The 11871-nt window shown below is 50.5% G+C and overlaps 1 protein-coding gene across 1 annotated transcript in view; it reads left to right on the forward strand.

Moving 5' to 3' along the window:
• Positions 1–11871, forward strand: part of LOC118363913 (catenin alpha-1) — a 263089-nt gene that overhangs the window by 97913 nt on the left and 153305 nt on the right. The gene's annotated exons all lie outside the window — the stretch shown is intronic.

An 11871-nucleotide genomic window follows, 5' to 3' on the forward strand; every position in this document is an offset into this window, starting at 1 on the left:
TAGGATATGAAAAAGGATTTTCTCTCTGTCTTGGCTGTTCCTTTTCTACCCAAACCCCAGGATTTTAAACCCAGACACCTGTCGCTAGCTTGTTTCTTTAGACATTGTTGTTCTCCCTCCATGGGGGTGTCAGCAGGTCTTAGTGGCTCTGAAGGTCAGTGACTGTTAAATCTGGCTCTGTGGTTCTTTGTGTTCGGTCGGTATGCTGGAAGGGAGCCTGGCTGGAGAGAGACATACAGCCAGTGCCTCCCAGACATGAACTACATGCCAAATGGCACCCTATTCCATATGTGGTGCACTACTTTTGACCTGAGACTTATGGGTCTTGGTCAAAAGTAATTCCCTAAATAGGGAGTTGGGTGCCACTTGAGACTCAGCTTGTGTAAAGAGAGATGGCTTGAGTTTTTTTGCTATCGATCGGTACAAAATGAAAGTATCTTTATTTTCATTTGTAGAGTAATCACTTTTTCCCCAGAGCGTGGCGGATCCCTTGTTGCCAGCGCTGAGTGCAAATGTCACAGCTCCGGGTCTCTAGATGAGGAGCTGAATAGATTTGGGCTTTGTTTTCGGTTTGGCTCATTGAGTCTCCAATTGATGCCTAATGCAGAGTCTGTCTGGTTGGGTGTTGGGACCAGTTTTGTTCTGTTTAACACTGTGTCTTGCTGAGTCGCCACCCGCGTTGTCTTGCTGAGTCGCCACCCGCGTTGTCTTGCTGAGTCGCCACCCGCGTTGTCTTGCTGAGTCGCCACCCGCGTTGTCTTGCTGAGTCGCCACCCGCGTTGTCTTGCTGAGTCGCCACCCGCGTTGTCTTGCTGAGTCGCCACCCGCGTTGTCTTGCTGAGTCGCCACCCGCGTTGTCTTGCTGAGTCGCCACCCGCGTTGTCTTGCTGAGTCGCCACCCGCGTTGTCTTGCTGAGTCGCCACCCGCGTTGTCTTGCTGAGTCGCCACCCGCGTTGTCTTGCTGAGTCGCCACCCGCGTTGTCTTGCTGAGTCGCCACCCGCGTTGTCTTGCTGAGTCGCCACCCGCGTTGTCTTGCTGAGTCGCCACCCGCGTTGTCTTGCTGAGTCGCCACCCGCGTTGTCTTGCTGAGTCGCCACCCGCGTTGTCTTGCTGAGTCGCCACCCGCGTTGTCTTGCTGAGTCGCCACCCGCGTTGTCTTGCTGAGTCGCCACCCGCGTTGTCTTGCTGAGTCGCCACCCGCGTTGTCTTGCTGAGTCGCCACCCGCGTTGTCTTGCTGGGTCGCCACCCGCGTTGTCTTGCTGGGTCGCCACCCGCGTTGTCTTGCTGGGTCGCCACCCGCGTTGTCTTGCTGGGTCGCCACCCGCGTTGTCTTGCTGGGTCGCCACCCGCGTTGTCTTGCTGGGTCGCCACCCGCGTTGTCTTGCTGGGTCGCCACCCGCGTTGTCTTGCTGGGTCGCCACCCGCGTTGTCTTGCTGGGTCGCCACCCGCGTTGTCTTGCTGGGTCGCCACCGCGTTGTCTTGCTGGGTCGCCACCCGCGTTGTCTTGCTGGGTCGCCACCCGCGTTGTCTTGCTGAGTCGCCACCCGCGTTGTCTTGCTGAGTCGCCACCCGCGTTGTCTTGCTGAGTCGCCACCCGCGTTGTCTTGCTGAGTCGCCACCCGCGTTGTCTTGCTGAGTCGCCACCGCGTTGTCTTGCTGAGTCGCCACCCGCGTTGTCTTGCTGAGTCGCCACCCGCGTTGTCTTGCTGAGTCGCCACCCGCGTTGTCTTGCTGAGTCGCCACCCGCGTTGTCTTGCTGAGTCGCCACCCGCGTTGTCTTGCTGAGTCGCCACCCGCGTTGTCTTGCTGAGTCGCCACCCGCGTTGTCTTGCTGAGTCGCCACCCGCGTTGTCTTGCTGAGTCGCCACCCGCGTTGTCTTGCTGGGTCGCCACCGCGTTGTCTTGCTGGGTCGCCACCCGCGTTGTCTTGCTGGGTCGCCACCCGCGTTGTCTTGCTGGGTCGCCACCCGCGTTGTCTTGCTGGGTCGCCACCGCGTTGTCTTGCTGGGTCGCCACCCGCGTTGTCTTGCTGGGTCGCCACCCGCGTTGTCTTGCTGGGTCGCCACCCGCGTTGTCTTGCTGGGTCGCCACCCGCGTTGTCTTGCTGGGTCGCCACCCGCGTTGTCTTGCTGGGTCGCCACCCGCGTTGTCTTGCTGGGTCGCCACCCGCGTTGTCTTGCTGGGTCGCCACCCGCGTTGTCTTGCTGGGTCGCCACCCGCGTTGTCTTGCTGGGTCGCCACCCGCGTTGTCTTGCTGGGTCGCCACCCGCGTTGTCTTGCTGGGTCGCCACCGCGTTGTCTTGCTGGGTCGCCACCCGCGTTGTCTTGCTGGGTCGCCACCCGCGTTGTCTTGCTGGGTCGCCACCCGCGTTGTCTTGCTGGGTCGCCACCCGCGTTGTCTTGCTGGGTCGCCACCCGCGTTGTCTTGCTGGGTCGCCACCCGCGTTGTCTTGCTGGGTCGCCACCCGCGTTGTCTTGCTGGGTCGCCACCCGCGTTGTCTTGCTGGGTCGCCACCCGCGTTGTCTTGCTGGGTCGCCACCCGCGTTGTCTTGCTGGGTCGCCACCCGCGTTGTCTTGCTGGGTCGCCACCCGCGTTGTCTTGCTGGGTCGCCACCCGCGTTGTCTTGCTGGGTCGCCACCGCGTTGTCTTGCTGGGTCGCCACCCGCGTTGTCTTGCTGGGTCGCCACCGCGTTGTCTTGCTGGGTCGCCACCCGCGTTGTCTTGCTGGGTCGCCACCCGCGTTGTCTTGCTGGGTCGCCACCCGCGTTGTCTTGCTGGGTCGCCACCCGCGTTGTCTTGCTGGGTCGCCACCCGCGTTGTCTTGCTGGGTCGCCACCCGCGTTGTCTTGCTGGGTCGCCACCCGCGTTGTCTTGCTGGGTCGCCACCCGCGTTGTCTTGCTGGGTCGCCACCGCGTTGTCTTGCTGGGTCGCCACCCGCGTTGTCTTGCTGGGTCGCCACCCGCGTTGTCTTGCTGGGTCGCCACCCGCGTTGTCTTGCTGGGTCGCCACCCGCGTTGTCTTGCTGGGTCGCCACCCGCGTTGTCTTGCTGGGTCGCCACCCGCGTTGTCTTGCTGGGTCGCCACCCGCGTTGTCTTGCTGGGTCGCCACCCGCGTTGTCTTGCTGGGTCGCCACCCGCGTTGTCTTGCTGGGTCGCCACCCGCGTTGTCTTGCTGGGTCGCCACCCGCGTTGTCTTGCTGGGTCGCCACCCGCGTTGTCTTGCTGAGTCGCCACCCGCGTTGTCTTGCTGAGTCGCCACCCGCGTTGTCTTGCTGAGTCGCCACCCGCGTTGTCTTGCTGAGTCGCCACCCGCGTTGTCTTGCTGAGTCGCCACCCGCGTTGTCTTGCTGAGTCGCCACCCGCGTTGATGTTCTTGTTTGTCATCGCGTTATTTTATTTAAAAAAATATATAAAGCAAGATGTTCAGTGTCTATCTCAAATGGTACCTTACTGTATGGGTTGAACACTGACGTAGGGAATGAGAGGAAGTGGTTTTCTGAGCAAAAGAAACTAAGACAACAAAAAAACACCAGCAAGTCAGCACCAAGAGATTTATAAAAATATATATTATTTTTTTTAAATTTCGGGAAATCTTTTTCAAAGTACCCTCCTCATAAGAGATATACACTGAGTGTACAAAACATTAAGAACACCTTCTTTTAATGTTTTTTCCCTGTCAGATGGCAGAAAGCAGTGTTTAATGCCAGGAAACGACCTACATTTCAAACACAGCCGCAGTACTTTGGCCATAGGCAAAAACAACCTGGGACATTTTACATAAGTCGGGACATAATATTGCAGTCTGTTCTGTATGATTTTTTTTATTTATTTCACCTTTTTTTTAACCAGGTCGGCTAGTTGAGAACAAGTTCTCATTTGCAACTGCGACCTGGCCAAGATAAAGCATAGCATTGTGAACAGACAACACAGAGTTACACATGGAGTAAACAATAAACAAGTCAATAACACAGTAGAAAAAAGAGAGAAAAAAAATATGATGTTTTGTTGGCTGTAAAGAGACTACATTGACTCCCAGGTGACAGGAGCGTTATCCTATGTTCCCTTGTCCAAAGTAGTTCACTGTGTAGGGACTATAGTGCCAGTTTGGGATGCGGCAGAGGTCTGTGGCGAGTGAGTGAGAGCAGAGACGGCAATGGGAGACTAGCCACATTCGGGCATGGTTCAGAACACACACTTAGTTTTCCAGATGTGTGTGTGTGTGTGTGTGGTGTGTCCGTGCCCTTGACCTTGCCTACAACAAATTACTCCACACACTTCAGAGGCTGGATTAAATCACGTAGGCTGTGTCTGAAGTTGAATCCTATTCCGAAGGCACAGTCAGGACCAGACAAGGTAGTGGACTATATATAGGGACCAGGACCAGACAAGGTAGTGGACTATATATAGGGACCAGGACCAGACAAGGTAGTGGACTATATATAGGGACCAGGGAGCCATCTGGGGTGCCCCCCCCCCCCTATTTTTTTTATTTTATTCAATCTGTTAAGCAAATACAGCACTAGGATGGCACTATACTCACAATGCTGCACGTTTTCTCCTCTGAAGGACACCGCATGATTGGAATAGGAATGGGCTGCCGGGCCCGGCCCATTCTTAACACTGCGTCCTTAACATAAGGACCATCAGATTGCATTCTGTGCCAGTATTTGTCTTTCAGCACTCCAATCCTGATTGCTCGACCCGTGGGGATGAGCACTTATGACAAACTCTAGGGCTGTGTTCCAAATGGTAGCCTGTTCGCACTACTTTTGACCAGAGACCAGAACGCTGATTTAAAGTAGTGTGCTACGTAGGGAATAGGGTGCCATTTGGGTTGAAGCTAGGGATCTGGATAATTTCATTATTGGGAGACACCCCTGGAAGTGATTCTCTTCCCAAGCCGACCCTGGAAGTGATTCTCTTCCCAAGCCGACCCTGGAAGTGATTCTCTTCCCAAGCCGACCCTGGAAGTGATTCTCTTCCCAAGCCGACCCTGGAAGCGGTTCTCTTCCCAAGCCGACCCTCGAAGTGGTTCTCTTCCCAAGCCGACCCTGGAAGTGATTCTCTTCCCAAGCCGACCCTGGAAGCGGTTCTCTTCCCAAGCCGACCCTCGAAGTGGTTCTCTTCCCAAGCCGACCCTGGAAGTGGTTCTCTTCCCAAGCCGACCCTGGAAGCGGTTCTCTTCCCAAGCCGACCCTGGAAGTGATTCTCTTCCCAAGCCGACCCTCGAAGTGGTTCTCTTCCCAAGCCGACCCTCGAAGTGGTTCTCTTCCCAAGCCGACCCTGGAAGTGGTTCTCTTCCCAAGCCGACCCTGGAAGTGATTCTCTTCCCAAGCCGACCCTGGAAGCGGTTCTCTTCCCAAGCCGACCCTGGAAGCGGTTCTCTTCCCAAGCCGACCCTGGAAGCGGTTCTCTTCCCAAGCCGACCCTGGAAGTGATTCTCTTCCCAAGCCGACCCTGGAAGCGGTTCTCTTCCCAAGCCGACCCTGGAAGTGATTCTCTCACAAAAAGTAATGCAGATATTCCCTGTGTTTCAGTTTTTAAATCAAAAGGTGTTTTTAAAGAACCCGTTTGTTAAGGAAAGCAACACTGTGGGAAGATGATACTGCCATTGTTGCTGTAAAAAATAGCCTGTCTAGGGGGTAAGGCTGTCCCAGATCCACAGGGACACAATGAGTTGTGTTCAACAGACCATTTTCTTTTCTTGCTCTTGTAGAGAACAACTAATCTACAATCTAGGAAAAGTATTGCCCAGGGAATTTGCATACCAGTTCCTCTCGCTCGCCTCTCCTGAAACGTAATTGCATTTTAATAAATAGTTTCCCAAACTGATAAATGCGTTTCAGCTGAAAAAAAAAAAACCTGAAACAAGCAGCTGGTTTGTCTTTTTTAGTTTGTATTACTTTCCACAAACACACAGCCTTGTATAGTCCTTACTTCATTGTTCTGTTCCTGGTGTTATGGGTAAATAATACTATAGTGAGATGGTGTGTGTGTGACCCAAATGGCAGCCTATTCCCCTATTTTATAGTGCACTAATGTTGAGCAGGGCCCTTAGGGTAAATGGTGCACTACTGTTGAGCAGGGCCCTTAGGGTAAATGGTGCACTACTGTTGAGCAGGGCCTTTGGGACCCTGGTCCAAATTAGTCAGCGTTATATGGAATAGGGTTGACATTATGTACGTTGCCATGCGCTCTAAACCAAGTAATGCACAACCTGCTTCTTAACCTTAGTAAATGTTGTTGAGTGAAAGTGCATCGTTTATCCTTGATCTAAAGAAGAGGGAGGTGGGGAGGTTAGACTGATGATAGTGTATGGACACTCGCTTCAAGGTAAGTGTCCTTAGTTTGAATAAATTGTTTCACTGGTGGACTTGATAATATACAAAATGGAAGGTTGTAAATCGGATGGAAGATTGGTAATATTATATTAAAGTGCAACGCCGCCACTTAGCATTTGTAAGGCCCTATAAAATCTGTGTTGCGGAGAACGCTTACGGAATCACGGAACCCAGACATTAAAACGGAATTCAAAACGATATTCAAAAATCTATTGACTATAGTAGGGAGTCAACAATTCATTTAATTCATTAGAACGTGCATTCATTTGCCCAACGTGAATCATGAGACATGAATAAAATGCTCCTGTGAGCATTTTCCTGCTACTCTATGAAACGGCACAGGAATCCCCGTCAGTCTCTGTGTGCTTATAGCCCAAATCACACGGAGAAACGTCAATTCACAGACGCTGCGTAGTGCATTTCAACCTAATTAGCTCCTGAATACATAGTAAATTTATGTTCGCTATGTAGCCCGTGTTAATTATTGTTGTTGTTCCTGTTGACTCACTTTATATGTCCTACGGGAGCCACCGTACCTGCCTGCTCTAAACCGTTAACTCACGAACGTGAGGACAGTTGTAGCTAGTACACCCGAGCAGTTTGTGAAGAATTTAGTTAGTCTAGTTGGTTCTACAAAACGGTTCTCTCTTGAAATGGGAGTTTGTGTAGTCCCCTCAGTCGTAGGCTGTCTAGGGCAATATGCCTGTGATGGAAATCAACACAGGTAGGCACAATGTTTTTTAAATTTGAATCCATTTTGGAATAAGGCTGTAACGTAACAACGTGTGGAACAAGTCAAGGGGTCTGAATACTTTTCCCAAGGCACTGTAGGTTCAAACGAGGTGCTTATGTCTGTGACGTCTTCGTTCTGATCTGACAATCGTGAATTTTAAGACTTAAAACAGCACGACGTCTGTGTCCTAAGTGTTATCTTAACCCCTTATATAGTGTACTACTTTTGACCAGGGCCTGTAAAGACAAGGGTGCCTATTGGGACACACTTTTCTTCTCCCTCCAGATGGGGCCAGGTTGTGAAACAAAGGCATTTTATCCAAGCACCACATTAGCAGACTTCCTTAGAGGAAAAACCCTTGGACAGTTAGTTAACAGGAATCAATAGCCTGCAGGAGATTCAAACGCTACTGCGGCTGCATTGATTTACCTCACAATTAGAACCTGATAGTATTGATTGGCTCTGGGATGGCCCGGGGTACACAGTACAATGTTAGGGCGATTAACTTTTTTTTTTTAGGTATCCAATTTCAGTCTTGCTGAAACTATACCGCTTTCACAAGTAAGAAAGTATTATACAAGGTCATGGACGATTCATACTAAAGGCTGTTAAAGCGTGTGTTTTTAATAGTATTGGCTCACATTTAGCAACTTTTTTTTTTTCGTGACTAATTGCTAACTTCACAGAAGGTATTACTTTGGGCGTTGTTGGTTTCTGGACACTAAGCTCGTCGGGGACCTTCATCTCTACGTTTCCAGTTCCATCAGAGGCGTGGTTCTGGAGGGTCTCTGTGAAGACTAGAAGAGATGGTTCTGGAGGGTCTCTGTGAAGACTAGAAGAGATGGTTCTGGAGGGTCTCGGTGAAGACTAGAAGAGATGGTTCTGGAGGGTCTCGGTGAAGACTAGAAGAGATGGTTCTGGAGGGTCTCGGTGAAGACTAGAAGAGATGGTTTCTGGAGGGTCTCGGTGAAGACTAGAAGAGATGGTTTCTGGAGGGTCTCGGTGAAGACTAGAAGAGATGGTTCTGGAGGGTCTCGGTGAAGACTAGAAGAGATGGTTTCTGGAGGGTCTCGGTGAAGACGAGAAGAGATGGTTCTGGAGGGTCTCGGTGAAGACGAGAAGAGATGGTTTCTGGAGGGTCTCGCCGAAGACTAGACATAAAAAAATTTTTTCAAACATTTATGACAAATTGTTCGCCCCCACATCAATCTACACACAATATCCATTATGACAAAGCAAAAACACACTTCGACAGTGTGTGTGTGTGTGTGTGTGTGTGTGTATATATATATATACGCACACTTTGACAATGGCTACTCCCATTTATTTTTGCAATAATATGTGCTCGTACTTGACTTGTAACATTGTATTTGCAAATGCTGACGTTGTGGAGACCTGACCACCCACCAGCGAGGCTGGTGAGAGATCTGGTTCATTCTAGAGCCCTGTCCTCTTGTTCATTCTAGAGCTCTGTCCTCTTGTTCTTTCTAGAGCCCTGTCCTCTTGTTCATTCTAGAGCTCTGTCCTCTTGTTCATTCTAGAGCTCTGTCCTCTTGTTCTTTCTAGAGCCCTGTCCTCTTGTTCATTCTAGAGCTCTGTCCTCTTGTTCATTCTAGAGCTCTGTCCTCTTGTTCATTCTAGAGCTCTGTCCTCTTGTTCATTCTAGAGCCCTGTCCTCTTGTTCATTCTAGAGCCCTGTCCTCTTGTTCATTCTAGAGCCCTGTCCTCTTGTTCATTCTAGAGCTCTGTCCTCTTGTTCATTCTAGAGCCCTGTCCTCTTGTTCATTCTAGAGCCCTGTCCTCTTGTTCATTCTAGAGCCCTGTCCTCTTGTTCATTCTAACCCCGATGTTCGATCTGCCTCTGTGGTTTTAACAGCTTGCCTCAGCCCTGTTGATGTTTCTCTGCTTCAAATGTCATCACAGTCATGAACCTCGGACACCAGTGTGGTTGTTAGCTCACGGGGAAGGGTTTCTGCTGTTTAAATATATATATATATATATATATTTGACCTATTTCCCTGCTGTGTTTTATTGGGACATCTACTGTTGTTGACTCTATAGGATTGTTTTGTAGATCCTTGTTTGTTCCTACATCCACCCATGATTCCGTGTAGCCTTTATCCAAGACCCTGTTATTGTTGATGCCGACTTAAAAAAAATAGAACCGTTTAATTCTTGGTCTGCTGTTTTTTTTTTTCTCTTTCCCTTTCCAAGAGGGTCCTAGCTGGAGCCCATTAGCTACAGTTCACGATCTCCACAACCACACAGGTTTACTATGTACCACTTAAATGTGTCTGTGGATTTTTTTTCCCCCCTCGAGATCTAGACCGAACACCCACGCCACATTAGTCTACACCATTACTCTACTAGAGCGTACACAGCTTCAGCCCCACCACACCGCCTACCTACAGCTGTGTCGGGCCTGATACATCCTGTCATATTAATGTAGCTAATATAGCACCCACTCAGGACTCGACAAACTTTTCATTAAATGCTGCTGTCGTGGAGGTACAGGGGGACATTTTGATCTGCTTGAATGAAAGGGCTTATTCCTTTTCGTTTATAATAGCATAATGGAAGATTGCAGCGACGCCCTGCTATATCAGTCTGTTGTGTTCAGTGTCTTTTCAGGGTCCTGATCTTTGTCCTGCTTAAAGCAATCCCCAATTTTCTTATTTTTTTCTCCCTCCTTTCCACCTCTACTTGGTTTCTTCTCTCACCAACAATGAAGTTGTAATTCAGACTCCTTTTTGCGCTTTTTCCACATACTGAATACTTTGAGTGCACTGTATAGCAGGGTTCTTCTCTTAGTGTCGACTTCCTTCAGGAAATGACAAACACCTAGGGCCGATGGGGAGGAGGCCGTAGGGTCCGAGGGGGAGGAGGCCGTAGGGTCCGAGGGGGAGGAGGCCGTAGGGCCCGAGGGGGAGGAGGCCGTAGGGCCCGAGGGGGAGGAGGCCGTAGGGCCCGAGGGGGAGGAGGCCGTAGGGCCCGAGGGGGAGGAGGCCGTAGGGCCCGAGGGGGCGGAGGCCGTAGGGCCCGAGGGGGAGGAGGCCGTAGGGCCCGAGGGGGAGGAGGCCGTAGGGCCCGAGGGGGAGGATTTTTTTTTTTTTCTGGTAAAATTAACGAAGGAAACAGGGCAGAAATGTCAACACAAATGGTGTAATTTTCCACTTGGCCATGCATAGTAATATGATTGTCACCAGTGTATTTCAGGTGTAGGGCTATATGCAGGTGGGTTTCTCCCAGTGTATTTCAGGTGTAGGGCTATATGCAGGTGGGTTTCTCCCAGTGTAATTCAGGTGTAGGGCTATATGCAGGTGGGTTTCTCCCAGTGTATTTCAGGTGTAGGGCTATATGCAGGTGGGTTTCTCCCAGTGTATTTCAGGTGTAGGGCTATATGCAGGTGGGTTTCTCCCAGTGTATTTCAGGTGTAGGGCTATATGCAGGTGGGTTTCTCCCAGTGTATTTCAGGTGTAGGGCTATATGCAGGTGGGTTTCTCCCAGTGTATTTCAGGTGTAGGGCTATATGCAGGTGGGTTTCTCCCAGTGTATTTCAGGTGTAGGGCTATATGCAGGTGGGTTTCTCCCAGTGTATTTCAGGTGTAGGGCTATATGCAGGTGGGTTTCTCCCAGTGTATTTCAGGTGTAGGGCTATATACAGGTGGGTTTCTACCAGTGTATTTCAGGTGTAGGGCTATATGCAGGTGGGTTTCTCCCAGTGTATTTCAGGTGTAGGGCTATATGCAGGTGGGTTTCTCCCAGTGTATTTCAGGTGTAGGGCTATATGCAGGTGGGTTTCTCCCAGTGTAATTCAGGTGTAGGGCTATATGCAGGTGGGTTTCTCCCAGTGTATTTCAGGTGTAGGGCTATATGCAGGTGGGTTTCTCCCAGTGTATTTCAGGTGTAGGGCTATATGCAGGTGGGTTTCTCCCAGTGTATTTCAGGTGTAGGGCTATATGCAGGTGGGTTTCTCCCAGTGTAATTCAGGTGTAGGGCTATATGCAGGTGGGTTTCTCCCAGTGTATTTCAGGTGTAGGGCTATATGCAGGTGGGTTTCTCCCAGTGTATTTCAGGTGTAGGGCTATATGCAGGTGGGTTTCTCCCAGTGTATTTCAGGTGTAGGGCTATATGCAGGTGGGTTTCTCCCAGTGTATTTCAGGTGTAGGGCTATATGCAGGTGGGTTTCTCCCAGTGTATTTCAGGTGTAGGGCTATATGCAGGTGGGTTTCTACCAGTGTATTTCAGGTGTAGGGCTATATGCAGGTGGGTTTCTACCAGTGTATTTCAGGTGTAGGGCTATATGCAGGTGGGTTTCTCCCAGTGTATTTCAGGTGTGAGGGCTATATGCAGGTGGGTTTCTCCCAGTGTAATTCAGGTGTAGGGCTATATGCAGGTGGGTTTAACTCCAGTGTATTTCAGGTCTAGGGCTATATGCAGGTGGGTTTCTCCCAGTGTATTTCAGGTGTAGGGCTATATGCAGGTGGGTTTCTCCCAGTGTATTTCAGGTGTAGGGCTATATGCAGGTGGGTTTCTCCCAGTGTATTTCAGGTGTAGGGCTATATACAGGTGGGTTTCTCCCAGTGTAATTCAGGTGTAGGGCTATATGCAGGTGGGTTTCTCCCAGTGTAATTCAGGTGTAGGGCTATATGCAGGTGGGTTTCTCCCAGTGTATTTCAGGTGTAGGGCTATATACAGGTGGGTTTCTCCCAGTGTAATTCAGGTGTAGGGCTATATGCAGGTGGGTTTCTCCCAGTGTATTTCAGGTGTAGGGCTATATGCAGGTGGGT

Source organism: Oncorhynchus keta, chromosome 30 (genome assembly GCF_023373465.1).
Source record: "Oncorhynchus keta strain PuntledgeMale-10-30-2019 chromosome 30, Oket_V2, whole genome shotgun sequence".
NCBI classification, from domain to species: Eukaryota; Metazoa; Chordata; class Actinopteri; order Salmoniformes; family Salmonidae; genus Oncorhynchus; species Oncorhynchus keta.